The sequence below is a fragment of the Pinus tabuliformis genome, chromosome J (genome assembly GCF_031772625.1).
Source record: "Pinus tabuliformis cultivar Carrire ecotype Pingquan chromosome J, CPIR1, whole genome shotgun sequence".
Classification (NCBI taxonomy): domain Eukaryota; kingdom Viridiplantae; phylum Streptophyta; class Pinopsida; order Pinales; family Pinaceae; genus Pinus; species Pinus tabuliformis.
This window is the reverse complement of record NC_142295.1, coordinates 52,594,197-52,609,854: the sequence shown is the minus strand read 5'-3', so window position 1 is coordinate 52,609,854 and position 15,658 is coordinate 52,594,197. Positions and strand designations below refer to the sequence as shown.

Sequence of the window (15,658 nt, the reverse complement as noted above, 5' to 3'; positions counted from 1 at the left end):
GTTGGTCTTTAAGTTTTCACTATAAGGGGTTGAGCTCACCTACACTGCATGTCAATTTGGTAGTTGATTTTTATTTTTTTTTCCGCAATGTATCAAGTTGCCTTAGGCTAAGATTTCAAAATCGCTATACATTTAGCTTTTAAAAAAAATTACTCTTGGTATAATAACTATTTCATTCAAGTGTTCATTTTTTATGTTTTTTTAATCATAAATTTTTTCCATAATGTCATGCTTAAAATATTTTGAAAATTTAAGATTGTTTTGTAGTCATAATATTTGGTTTTAATTCCATGGTTGAAAATTTGTCAAGATTTTTAATGTTTTTCTAAGTCGTGATATTTTATCTTTAATGTTATGGCTGAAAACAATTATAAATATTTTTTCTTAGCACCATGCTTGAAAATTGTTGGAATTTTAAGGTTTTTCAAAGAAGTGATATTTTAAATTTAATGTCATGTTTAAAAATCTTTCGAATTTTAAGGGTTTTCAAAAACATGATATTTTATCGTTAATGTCATGCTTGAAAATTATTGGAAATTTAAAGTTTTTCAGAGTCGCGATATTTTTTTTTTAACGTCATTAATAAAAAGTGTTGAAAATGTACCCTGAAAAAAAAACATTATTCCGGCATCAACACTTTTCGATTTCAAGGTGTTTTTTGCACCAAACAAAATGGCTTTTATTGTTTTTTACTGTTATTTTTAAAAAATATTGAAAATTTACTCTAAAAAAAAAAATCTTATTCTGGCATCAACACTTTTCGATTTCAAGGTGTTTTTTCATGTTTTTTTGGGATTTTTGGGCTCGAGTACCCGTTTTGAGGTAATAATTCTCGTTTGATCAGTAACTATGTTAAAACCCTAACTGTTGGCCCTTTCAGCAATAACCTACATAGTGCAGGATGCGGTCTCACCTGAAGCAGTATTGGGGGATGTTAGAACCAGGTTTCTGCATCCAAAGACGTGATAAACGGTTCTTAGGCTCTGAAAGTTCGGATCTTCCTTCGTGTAGATCAGTATCATTCTAGGGCTCGTCATTGTATATATGTTAAAATGGCTTCTAAACCTTCTCAAAGGTCTACTATCAGTCTTTGTGGACGTTAACCAGATGATTTATCTATTTTGGCACATCAATAAACAACCCTAGCTCTGAGTTCGCGCAAATCTATCCAATTCGTCAGAAAACATAGCAGAATTAACTATTATCTTCACGAAACAAGATAACAACTTAAATCATGTATTGATAAACATATCCAATAATTTCATATAGCATTCATTCATTCTTTCATAAAACATTTCATTAAGTGACATAATATAACATAAACAGAGTTGACAAAAATGCACAGTAATTCTCAAAAATCAGCCTTTATTGATGTTCAATATTCAGACTCTTTTACCCTGTGCACTTAGCTACAGGGGTTCGACTTAATGGCAGACTCTACCCAGGCCTCATGAGCACTCAGCTATAGGAGCCTTCCCTTCTTCACCTAAGTACAAGAAGCAGAGCATTCCTATCTTAGCACTTGCGCAAGACAACAAAAACCTTTCAGCGTACCCAATTCTCTATCAAAAGTTATCTCTAAGACTCGCTATGACTCAACTATTTATAGCTTTCCTTCATATAATACCACGGTCCGCGAACTATGGGAAAATCTTAAAACCGACCCAAACAAAGGGTTAAAACCCCTTTGACTCTTATCTATCTGTGTGCTCTGCATCCACATTTCACGAGTTAAATTAACCCTAAAACTAACCCTAGGGACCCTAACCCAACAATTAGTGTGCTCTTTACAAAATGGGCTACATGCATCCGTCATTTTCCATAACGACACTTTATGGAAGATGTGGGACCTGAGAAAGGAGTCATGACTGTTACCTCTAAATTTCTTTTTTTATCAGTATCATGCATTCTTGTTACATCCCTTATAGTTTCTAATATGATAGATCATGTGGGGTCTGACGATATATTAGTGGCCAAGATGGAATTTGATTATCAAATGCTAATAATTTGTAAAGATTATCCATTATTATAAATCCCTCATTTGAATAGATATTTCAATTTGAAATTTTGTAAGCACATAATTCTGCAATTTTAGTTCATATTTCTTTATAAATTCTAAAAATTAAGAAGTGTTTACTAAGCACAGGAATTGCCTGGATGGCCAAAAGTGGCCGGAATTCGAGCATAAAATTTTCAAAAAATCTTGCTCTAACAGTGTTTGAATCATGTTTTTGATGGTGGAAATAGATTCAGCACCATTAAAAACCTCTGGGGCACCCAAAACCTTGAAGTTTGACAGCTATAACCTATATTTTGATAAAATCCCTGCCAAATTTTATCAAAATCTTATTGAAATTTCCATGATTTTCAAGACAAAAAACAGTCTAGTTAGACTACCCCTAAAAATTATATTGTTTTGTTAATTAAATTATATTTTTAAATATAAAAATAAATTTAACATTTCAACAAACTCATAAATATTAATATTTATTCACTTTCTTTTAAACCACAATAAAAATGATTTTATGTTATTATTTAAATATGAAAATAAATTGAAGGACAAGTTCGTTGAGGCTAGGAACTGTCGCAGTGGTCACTTTCAAGCGATGGTCACTTTCAACAAATCTTGCAGAGGCAATGTTTAAATCATGTTTTTAATGGTGGCAATAGATTCAGCACCATCAAAAACCTCTAGAACACTCAAAGTCTTGAAATTTAACAAATTTAACTTGGATTTACAAAAATCCTTCCCAAAATTTATCAAAATATTAACTAAATTTCATGATTTTCAAAGCAAAAAACCATCTGATTAGACTAGGGTTAAATTTAACATTTTAACAAAATCTGAAACATTAATATTTTTCAATTTCAAAATAAATTTAAAAAGTTTACTCAATTTCTAAATGAATGTTAAATTTAACATTTTAACAAAGTCTGAAACATTAATATTTTTCAATTTCAAAATAAATCTAAAAAAATTACTCAATTTCTAAATGAATTTGAAAACTTTACTCAATTTCTGATTGAGTTATAAACAAAGATTCAAAAACACCTATGAAAAAACCCTAAAAAGAGGCCTATTGCGTGGACAAATGCCATTGATTTTTTTTGTAGGAAGACGCATTGAAATATTGTGTCCAGCTCTCGTGAATCATATCAACAAAATGGGGGGATCGGTAGATGGAAAAAATAGCCATTCGTGGATCATACCAACAAAATGGGGGGGTCGATAGACCGAAAAAATGGCCATTGGGGGTAGTTGAACATAAGGTGCACAGGTAGCATGCACGTGATGGTCATCCACCCAACTAATATAAAACAGTCGCAGGTACCAAAGTATCGTACACAGAGGCACTGAAGCAGTGCTCTCGCGACATGGATTCTTTGAATTTGAACGAGTTTATGTTATGGGTTCTCTCTTGGCTTGCTCTCTACATTGGATTTCGTTATGTTTTGAGATCGAACTTGAAGCTGAAGAAGAGGCGCCTCCCGCCGGGGCCATCCGGATGGCCAGTGGTGGGAAGTCTGCCATTGCTGGGAGCGATGCCTCACGTTACTCTCTACAACATGTATAAGAAATACGGCCCCGTTGTCTATCTCAAACTGGGGACGTCCGACATGGTGGTGGCCTCCACGCCCGCTGCGGCTAAGGCGTTTCTGAAGACTTTGGATATAAACTTCTCCAACCGGCCGGGCAATGCAGGCGCCACGTACATTGCCTACGATTCTCAGGTGCTTATTGTACCCTGGTTGTACGTTTTTTTGATTGAATTCTTCCCGTTTCCGTGAAATTCTTGCTTGTGGCATGCTTGAAAATGCCCTTTTAGTTAAATTTTCTTTCAGCAGTTGACTTTGATGGATTAGATTGTAGAACTTTTTCGAAATGTGCGCCTCTTAATGTAAGCATGTAATAACGATTATTCTATAACAATCGAAAACTTTAACATTGTTAAATCTGAACTTTAATGCGGAATAAACTTTTATGCCCAAGAAAAATACCTCCAGCTATTGATGCTAAACACACAATGATGACTGTGAGGATCCTAGCACGGGAATAAAGCTCTCTCTAAGCTTTTGAGAAATAATTTGTAATCACTCCCTTCTGCTTTTGGCACTAGAACTTTCTTCTTGTCGCTATAGCTAATGATCCTCGCTATGCTTGAACCTACTACGGCTGTGACACCCAATTTACCTTTATCACGATATGGCAGAAGAACAATGTTTACCCACAATACAAACTTTCACCCTCGTGAGTGTTCCAAAGAGAAGCGATACAAACTATGGAAGGGCTTTCAAACTATGGCAGCATTCTGGTATCTGTTATCTTCCAAGCTCTGCTCACTCTTACTTGATGGTGTAAAACTGAAGGGGATTGAGTTAGTGAGCTTGGGGACCAAACAGAAGTATATATAGTCAAGCTTCCATCAAGCTTTTGTTGGCTATGTGTCAAGTGTTCCACAGATCATGGTAGAGAACTGGAGAGGGAGTAATGGACCACTCCAGAAGCTCCCAACAAGAAATTAATTAACTGCAGTTGATTTATGTAATTTAAGGAAATTACTGCAGTTGGTTTCCAGAAATTAAGGAAATGACTGCAGTTTACTTCCGTAATTGTAGGCAGCAGTTGGGAAAATGTAAAGGAGCTTAACATTCTCCCACTTGGTCCATACTTCCAATCTTAATGTCTCATCTTAAAGCCCATTGATAATCTGTATTAACTAATAGATACATGAATCATGGTGATAAGTCCTCTAATGACAAGTATTATCTTCCATGTATCACTATGTATTTATTCTTATTATAATTTATGTGGCAACAATTTCATAATGAATAAACCCTATGTTTATTCTTGGTCCTACATAGATGAATTTTCTCAAATCAAATTAAGGTGCACATAAATATGAGAAAAACATAACAATAATTAAGAATTTCATTAAAATAACATTGTCCATACAATGAGAAACTACATAATGGAACCAAGTCCCATATTCATTACATGATCCTTGGATTTAAACGGTGGCATTCCCTTAGTCAAAGGATCAGTGATCATCAACTCAGTGTTGGTGTGCTCAATGACCACTTTATTTTCTTTAACATGTTCCCTTATAGCTAAATACTTAATGTCGATGTGTTTATTTCAACTCCCACTTTTGTTGTTTTTAGCCATAAAAACAGTAGCTGAATTGTCGCAATATATTCTCAATGGCTTAGAGATAGAATCCATAATTCTAAGCCCAGAAATGAAACTCTTAAGCCATACACCATGTAAAGTAGCCTCATAGTAGGAGACGAACTCGGATTCCATAGTGGAAGTAGAAATCAAGGTCTGCTTGGCACTCTTCCATAATACAGCTCCACCGGCCATCATAAAAATGTATCCTGATGTTGATTTGAGTGAATCAACACATCCAACAAAGTCAGAATCTGAGTAGCCAATTACTTCAAAATTGTCTGCCCGTCTATACATAAGCATGTAGTTTTTGGTTCCTTGAAGTTACCTCATTACTTTCTTTGCAGCTCTCTAGTGGTCTAAACCTGGATCACTCTGATATTGTCCCAACATTCCCACAACAAATGCAATGTCAAGTCTTGTGCAGACCTGAGCATACATTAGGCTTCCAATAGCAGAAGCATATGGAATGTTCTTCATTTGTTCCCTTTCAAAGTCATTCTTCGGGCATTGGTTCAAATTGAACCTATCACCCTTCTTAATGGGAGCTACACTTGGTGAACAATCCTTCATCCAAAATCTCTCCAAAATTTTATTAATATAGGTTTCCCGAGACAGACCCAAGATGCTTGGAATCTGTCTCTATGGATCTTAATGCCAATGACATAAGATGTCTCACCCATATCCTTCATATCGAAATTTTTAGAGAGGAATTGTTTCACCTCATGCAGTAAACCCTTATCATTGGTTGCTAGCAAAATGTCATCCACATATAAAACAAGAAAACAGAGTTTACTCCCACTGACTTTCAGGTATATACCTTGATCCATAAGGTTTTCTACAAAACTGAATGAAGAAATTACATTATGGAATTTCAAATACTATTGGCGGGATGCTTGTTTTAAACTGTATAAGGATTTCTTGAGCTTGCAAACCAATTTCTCACCATCACTAGAGAGGAATCCTTCAGGTTGTTTCATGTAAACCTCCTCCTCTAGATATCCATTGAGAAATGCCGTTTTCACATCCATTTGTTGTAACTCGAAGTCAAAATGGGCTACTAATGCCATAATAACATGCAAGGAATCTTTCTTAGATACAGGAGAAAAAGTCTCTGTGTAGTCGATTCCTTCTTTCTGAGTGAATCCCTTAGCAACGAGTCTTGCCTTGTATCTCTCAATGTTTCCCATTGATTCTTTCTTTGTCTTAAAAACCCATTTACATCCAATGGCTTTTGCACCATTAGGCAACTCAACAAGATCCCAGACTTCGTTACTCTTTATAGAATTCATCTCTTCCTTCATGGCATCGTACCATAATTCTGATTCTTTGCAACTCATGGCTTGTGAAAAGGACTCGAGATCATTTTCGGCTCCAATGTTGTAGTCAGATTCTTGCAGATACACAACATAATCATCAGGAATTGCTAATCTCTTTGGTCTAGTAGATCTTCTTAATGTTGTACCATCATCTTCCTGAGAAGTATGTTGTTCAACTCATTGTTCAAAATTTCTTGGCAACTCTTGAACTACCTGATCTACTGGAATGTCGTCAGCAGCTTGTGGAACTTCAACAATTGGTTGTTCAACACTAGTTTGTACTTGAGGGGTGCTGTGAAAAATAACCAATCTATCACTTGAGGTGGAAGGTTGAGATTCTAAATGATCCTTCTCAGAAACTATGTTCCTGGTTTGATCGCTCCCACTAATCAAGTCATTTTCAAGAAACTTTGCATTTCTTGATTCCACAATCCTAGTGCTGTGAGATGGACAATAAAATTGGTAAACTTTAGACCTTTCAACATATCCAATGAAATACCCACTAATGGTCCTTGGGTCCAACTTCTTCTCTTGTCGATTATATATTCTCACTTCAGACGGTCATCCCCAAACATGCATATGTCACAAACTTGGTTTCCAACCTTTCCATAATTCAAATGGCGTTTTAGGAATAGCCTTGGTTGGAACTCAGTTTAATATATAAACTATCGTCTTACGTGCTTCAGTCCACAAGGATTTAGGAAGATTGGAGCTGCTAAGTATACTCCGTACCATGTCCAATAATGTTCGGTTTCTTCTTTTTGCTACACCATTCTGGTCGGGTGAACCAGGCATGGTGTATTGGGCAACAATACCATGCTTTTAAAGAAATTTAGCGAATGGCCTAGGTGCTTGTCCATCCTCTATGTATCTACCATAATATTCTCCACCTATATTTTATCTCACAATCTTAATTTGCTTGCCACATTGTTTCTCTACTTTAGCCTTAAAGATCTTAAAGGCATCTAATGCTTCGCTCTTTTTATGAAGCATGTAGAGATACATATATCGTGAGTAATCATCTATAAAGGAGATGAAGTATCTCTGACCATGTGAGTCCATGGCTGGACTACATATATCAGTATGTATGATCTCTAATATGTCCGAACTCCTATTGGCACCTTTCTTTGACTTGTTGGTCTGCTTTCCCTTTATGCAGTCCACACAAGTCTCAAAATCAGTAAAATCCAGAGTATTAAGTACCCCTTCATTTACCAATCTTTTAATTCTTTCTATGGAGATATGACCTAGTCTCCGGTGCCATAATTTAAAGGAATCTTCATTAATAACACATCTTTTAGTGCCAGTGTGAACATGCATTGAATCATAAGTGACATTGTTTTGTAAATTAATGCAGTAAAGACCAATAGACAAAATACCATTCCCAACATAATTAGATTTATAAAATAGATTGAAGGATTTTTTTGAAAAGTTAAAGGAATATCCAAAAGGTAAAAGCCTTGAAACTGAAATCAAGTTTCTAGAAAAACTTGGAACATAAAAGGTCTTTTCTAATTCTAAAACAAAGTCACTACTTAAAGTTAAATAGCATGTTCCTATAGCTTCCACATGTGAGCCCATCTTATTTCCTGATAAGATGCTTTGCTCACTTCCCACTGGCTTCCTTAGGTTTTGCAAACCCTGCAAGGAATTCGAAATGTGAATTGTTGATCTAGAATCAATCCACCATGTGTTAATATTGACATTAACCATATTAGATTCATAACAAACAAACGAGATTAAATTACCTTTGTCCGCAAGCCATTTCTGAAATTTGGCGCATTCCTTCTTCATGTGTCCCTTCTTTTTACAGAAGAAACACTTGGAATCCTTCTTGATATCGGCTTGGGGAGGTACTTTACCTTTCCCTTTCTGATTGGCTTGAGATTTTCCCTTTCCACGCGTTGCCAGCATTGCACTTTCTCCCAGTTCCATCACCAGTCTCTCTTCCTCTTGAACACACATGGTCATGAGTTCATTAATTGACCATTTATCCTTATGTGTGTTGTATGAGATTTTGAAGGGTCCATATTAGTGCAGAAGGGTGTTTAGAATGTAGTGCACTATGAAAGATTCCAATATTTCAACCTTGAGTTTCTTCAATTGAGCCACAATGTCCCTCATTTTCATGATGTGCTCGCACACACCTTTCACACTTGTGAGCCTCAGGGATGAGAACTTCATGATTAGGGTGCTTGTTAGTGCCTTATCTGAAGTGACGAATTGATCATCAATGGCTTTCAGCAAGTCTCAGACCTTTTCATGCTGATCAACAAAACCACGAATACCAGCTGAAATTTTAGTCTTAATGAACATCATGCTTAGGCGATTAGATCGCTCCCATCGTTCATAAAGCGTGATGTCCGCTGCAGTGCTGGTATTAGTAAGTGTCGGTGGTTCATCTTTCCTAATAGCATAGTCTATGTCCATCCACCCCAAATGAAGGAGAATTCTCTCCTTCCAGACCTTATAGTTATCTCCCTTAAGTTCAGGGATATCACAACGGATTTAAGAGAAATTTGCAGGTTGTACAACTGCATAAAATTAAACATCACATGCTTACGTTAAAAAAAAATGAGGACTGAAAATAAAATTTCATGCTTTACCAATGTAAACCATGCTTAAAATTGAATCTAATGACATAAAAATTGCCTGTGGGCTAAATTTCCAATTCAAGCAGATTCAATTATTCTTTATGATAGAATTTATCAAATTATTCACTTAATTCATAATTCTAAAGGGTATATTATGATTATAATTCGATATAAATTCTATCTTAGATTTGAACTTTATGATAAAACTATTAATTCATATTTCCTGTGGGTAAGTTATGAATATTTTATCCTATTTAATTATATAAATATAATAAAAATTCCTGTGGGATAAAATTTATTATATTTAGTATAATTAATTATAGTTAATGTCTAAATATTCTTTGTGTGATCCTAATCAAACTTAATATATAATATTATTTAATTAGAGATGTTGTGGCTATTCTCTAATCAATTAAAAATTATATAGATCACTTAGACGTTATTTATTATAAATTGCATAAACAAAACTATACAAAGTACTTCACACTGCATGCTACGTGAAATGGTGTATACATAGTTTAATATGAAGCAATTAAAAATATGGAAAACGGAAACACTCACACGAAGCACTTAAAATTCACTTATAAGATTATAAGCAAATCTTAACCAGAGTAAAAAACAATGTTTCTCGAAAGGAATAAGTCAAAATGACAAAAAACCCAGAAATACAATTAACACAGAAATACGATTTTTGGGTTGAATCATCTAAATTCAATCGCAATTTTAACAGTTAAATTCTCGCCGACCATATTTCCACAACTGCGTTTCTTTCTTAGAGTAATAGCATAAATCTATAAATGTTATTTCACTATTTCACTTACTAGTTTATATTTTTTTCAAAACATTATTACTGCAATTAAACTGATGCTTGTTGTAGCTTTGGAGGACCAAAAGATAATGAAAAAACGGCCATGGATAAGGATAGCAGGATGTGAAATGCAGATAATTCAACCAGGCGGTAGGCCAGTATGTCTATAACACCAAGGCAGAGATAAAATAGGCTCTGATACCAAATGTAAGCATGTAATAACGATTATTCTATAAAAATCGAAAACTTTAACAATGTTAAATCTGAACTTTAATGCGAAATAAACTTTTATGCCCAAGAAAAATACCTCCAGCCATTGATGCTAAACACACAATGATGTCTATGAGGATCCCAGCATAGGAATAAAGCTCTCTCTAAGCTTTTGAGAAATAATTTGTAATCAGTCCCTTCTGTTACTGTCACTGGAACTTTCTTCTCGTCATTGTAGCTAATGATCCTCACTGTGCTTGAACCTACTATGGCTGGGATGCCTAATTTACCTCTATTACAATATGGTAGCAGAATAATGTTTACCCACAATACAAACTTTCACCCTCGTGAGTGTTGCAAAGAGAAGCGATACAAACTATGGAAGGGCTTTCAAACTATGGCAGCATTCCGGTATCTGTTATCTTCCAAGCTCTGCTCACTCTTACTTGATGGTGTAAAACTGAAGGGGATTGAGTTAGTGAGCTTGGGGACCAAACATAAGTATATATAGCCAAGCTTCCATCAAGCTTCTATTGGCTATGTGTCAAGTGTTCCACAGATCATGGTAGAGAACTTCAAAGGGAGTAATGGACCACTCCAAAAGCTCCCAACATGAAATTAATTAACTGCAATTGATTTCCATAATTTAAGGAAATTACTGCAGTTGGTTTCCAGAAATTAAGGAAATGAATGCAGTTTACTTCTGTAATTGTAGGCAGCAGTTGGGAAAACGTAAAGGAGCTTAACACTTAAATCAATCACTGTGATAAATCATTTTCTTTCTTAAGCTTTATTTTCCCTTTCAGGACATGGTGTGGGCAGCGTATGGAGGACGGTGGACGATGGAGCACAAGTTGTGCAACATGCACATGTTCGGAGGAAAGGCGTTGGAGGATTGGCAGACGATAAGAGATGCGGAGATGGGCTTCATGCTCCACAACATTCTCAAACACTCGCAACGTGGCGAGAAGGTAAGTGTGCCAGAGCTCCTCAACATCTGCGTCGCCAACATGATCGGGCAAATCATTATGAGAAAATGGGTGTTGGGGACGGAAGGGGACGAAGCCAACGAGTTCAAGGACATGGTGGTGGAACTCATGAACTCCGCGGGATACTTCAATATCGGGGACTTCATTCCATCGGTGGTGTGGATGGACTTGTAGGGCATCCAGAGGGGTATGAGGAAGCTCCACAAGAAATGGGACGCACTCATACAGAGGATGATCAAGGAACATGTTATGAAACCAGCTCAAGAAAAGATAGAAAAGATAGATCAATGCCTTAGAATTCAACCTCTTCGAGGGGGCAACCTCCTTTACATTACATAAATGAACAATTCTTGGATGATACAAATGAGAAGACCTCCTTTCTATATATAGGAGTCTAAGGGGTCATAACATAATCAGAGCTGACATAACAATAATAATGTAAGGGCACAATAATAACAATGTTGGGCTTCTATGTGGCACAATAGTAACAATATGGGCACTACATGGGTACATCAATATAATAAGTGGGTTGTACTACTAACAATAAGGGGTTACACTAGTAGTATAGGGGCCTAACATGCCCCTCTCCTTCAAAAAGCGTTGTCCTCAATGCTTGAGTAGTTCTTGATGCTTCTGTATAAAATTCTTGTCCTACCATATGGAATCTTCAGTAGGTAAGTTGTTCCACTTGATGAGATACTCTAAAATTGATTGATTTCGTAGCTGTCAGGTTCTTGTTTCTGTCACTGCTCCAGGTTCCAATATGATTTTTCCTTCCTCTTCAATTTCTGGCAATATTGTTTGAATTGGGATCTTTTGCAACTTTTGAATAAGTGGCCATACTTCTTCATCCTTCTTCCATTCATCCCTTGCTTCGTTTATCCAATCTGGTTCGATAATAGAAATAGCACAAAACAATGCTTCCACATCCTCATCCTTGAAGAGTCTTCCCATTCGGTAAGGTCGTCGTTTTTTAAGTGCATGTAGTATTGCCAACATTTCCTTCTCATAAATAGCTTGCTTGAGATGTAGGAGTAAAAATACCCAATCACCTACATCAAAACATTTTTCACTACGATGTTGATCTACCTGTTGTTTCATTTGATTTTGCATCGAAGTGGCGTTATCCTTTAAAAGTTGGAGAACTTGTTGTTGATGCTCGATGTGATCTTTCACTGCTTGGACCTTTTTCTTCTTGATATGTCCTTCTATCTCTAGAGTTTGAGGAGTGGTAATTTCTTCCAATCCTTTACAAGATATGGTCGGATTCATTTCTTGATGCTCGATGTGATCTTTCACTTCTTGAACATTTTTCTTCTTGATATGTCCTTCTATCTTGATAGTTTGAGGAGTGGTAATTTCAGCCAATGCATTACAAGATATGGTTGGATTCATTTCTTCTTTCTCGATGTGATCTTTCACTCCTTGAACCTTTTTCCTCTTGATATGTCCTTCTATCTTAAGAGTTCGAGGAGTGGTAATTCTTGCCAATGCTTTACAAGATATGGTCGGATTCATTCTTCTTTCTCTGGGGTTGGTTCCTGGTGTATATACACTTCTTTTGATGTTTCTTGATCCTTTTCTTCCTCCTCTTCATAATCTATATAAAATAATTTCTTCTCAACACACTTATGACCTTTAGTACATTTGCTATCACAATTGTAACAAAGCCCTTTTTCTCCTTTTTCTTCCAATTGTTGTGATGTCACCCTTGTAGGTTGTGGAAGGCTAGGAGAAGGAAAACTTACATAATTATAGTCGTGAGTGGTTGGATTCCTTGTTTCCATAATTTCGCTTTCAATTTTTCTTGCCCACTTGAATGCCTTCTCCAATTAATTAGGTTCCCAAAGACGAAGCTCATGTTGAATGTTATCCTTTAAAGTACCTATGAAGACATCAATCCTTTGCTTCTTTGGAATATCATTTACCCTTATCTTCAATTTTTTAAAGTCCTCAATGTGTTCTTCCATTGAACACTTTTGTTTGAGATTTATCAATTGGCTAAACAAGGTGTTTCTCTTTGTATCCTCATAATGTGCTATCATTTCCTCCGTGAAAATTGACCACGTAACAAGCGATTTACGATAACAAAGCCCTTTATACCATAAAAATTGATCCGGTTCTAAATATAAAGATGCAATACATACCTTTTGTAACAGTGGTACACCATGTAGATCAAAATATTTCTCCATCTGTAGTATCCAATTTACCGGATCCTTGCCATCAAACTTCCTCATCTCGCTTTTTCTTGATTTTAGGAGCTCGATCTTGAAATGACTGTAACTCTATAACTTCAGACCTTCCAGTTCTGAAATTGTGACCTGCAGTAGCCCTCTTTCCAATGCCACAAGTCTGACCCAAATTGGATTCTCCAAGGAAGAGTTATGCGAAATCTCCCACAGTCACTTGATTATAGACTAGTTCAGTAGAGCAAACTTGTATGACATGCCACGAGTCACTGTTTCGACCTTTGGTTCTGAAAAATGCATACAAGAAACTACAATCCATCTTCTTTCTGTACCTTCTTACAAAATTTCAATCTGATCCACAGAGAGAAAGTTATGACGATTTTCCCCAGGTCACCTATTTGGAATGTAATTCAGGAGTCTGCAAAAAGACCAACTTCCTTAGATCATATCTCCGCAAATATAGCGCGAAAATATCTGAAATTTGGACCCAAGGTTCAACGTGATTTCTTCTCAAATGGGTTTTTTTTGCGACTTCTGAAACGTCACACAAAAAAGTTATAGCGAAAATGCCACGATGACCTGTTTGGAGTAGGGAAACCCTAGAATCCAAAGCTCTGATACCAAATGTTATGAAACCAGCTCAAGAAAAGATAGAAAAGATAGATCAACACCTTAGAATTCAGCCTCTTCGAGGGGGCAACCTCATTTACATTACATAAATGAACAATTCTTGGATGATACAAATGAAAAGACCTCCTTTCTATATATAGGAGTCTAAGGGGTCATAACATAATCAGAGCTGACATAACAATAATAATGTAAGGGCACAATAATAACAATGGTGGGCTTCTATGTGGCACAATAGTAACAATATGGGCACTACATGGGTACATCAATATAATAAGTGGGTTGTACTACTAACAATAAGGGGTTACACTAGTAGTATAGGGGCCTAACAGAACACCAGTCCACGGCCAAGCAACGAGCATCTAAGCCTGATTTCCTAGACATTGTTATGTCTCATAGAGACAACTGCGATGGCCAAGGCGGGAGGCTCTCCGATGTTCATATCAAAGCTCTACTACTGGTAATGTTTTGAATATTTGAGTATTGATGATAGGAAAATATTTCACTGAAAGTATGCATTAGAATCATTTTAACTAGTAAAATTTAATGTTTCTTTCTTATGTTTTGGATTGATGAGTTTTATACTTTACACCTTGGTAAATATTGTGTAAAAATTATAAATTATTGTTCATCCATGCATTTGTCTCATAGCATTAATCCATACATTCTTTGTTTTGCAGAATTTATTCACAGCAGGAACCGACACGTCCAGCAGCGTGATTGAATGGACATTGGCGGAAGTAATCAACAACCCCAAGTTACTGAAGCGGGTGCATCAGGAGATGGACGCGGTGATCGGGCGTGAGAGGAGACTGAAGGAGTCGGACCTTGCGAACCTGCCCTACTTTGTGGCCGTCTGCAAAGAGGGATTTCGGAAGCACCCGTCCACACCGCTCAGCCTCCCGCGCGTCTCCACCGAAGCGTGCGAGGTTGACGGGTACTACATTCCCAAGAACACTCGGCTAATGGTGAACATCTGGGGAATCGGGAGAGATCCGGAGGTGTGGGAGAAGCCGGAGGAGTTCAATCCTGACAGGTTTGTGGGTTCCAAGATCGATCCTCGTGGCAATGACTTCGAGCTCATCCCGTTTGGGGCAGGCAGGCGCATCTGTGCAGGCACTCGCATGGGGATTACGATGGTGGAGTACAATCTGGGTTCCTTGATCCATGCTTTCGATTGGGATGTGCCACCAAACCAGGAGGGGCTCAATATGGACGAAGCATTCGGCCTGGCCCTGCAGAAGGCCGTGCCTCTCGTCGCCAAGGCCTCTCCTCGCCTTCCTCTTCATCTCTACTAATTACTTACTGAAGTCTATTAGTGTTAAAAATAAAGTCGTTCCCTGTTACTGTTTGCCTAGCCGTATTAGAGAGTCAACTAAGTATTGACCGTTGTATGAGAGAGTCAACTGAGTGTTGACTGTTGAGTGTTCAATGTTGAGTATTGAGTTAGGGTTGAATGATGGATAAAGAGTTAAGTGCACTCCATAGTTAGACTATGACTATGAGTTAACTATGTCCGTGTCAATATATTTTAGGGGAGTTGATAGTTAGAAAATGTTAAATATCTTTCACTCCCTTTATTGTAGTTATCATGTTTTTGTTTGATTAATAAAAAAACCACAGCGCTTGTTTTGTGTGTGACTTTGTGTTGTCCTTTCAACAAATTGATATGGGAGCTAAGGTCACAGAGCTGAGCTAGAAAATCTAAGAGCTAGAGATAGAAACCCTGCGATGGCAGCGTGCAAAGTCATA

The 15,658-nt window shown here is 36.8% G+C and overlaps 1 pseudogene; it reads left to right on the top strand.

Moving 5' to 3' along the window:
• Window positions 1-3,375: 3,375 nt before the first annotated feature.
• Window positions 3,376-15,204, top strand: LOC149225449 (flavonoid 3',5'-hydroxylase 2-like; annotated as a pseudogene).
• Window positions 15,205-15,658: the final 454 nt, after the last annotated feature.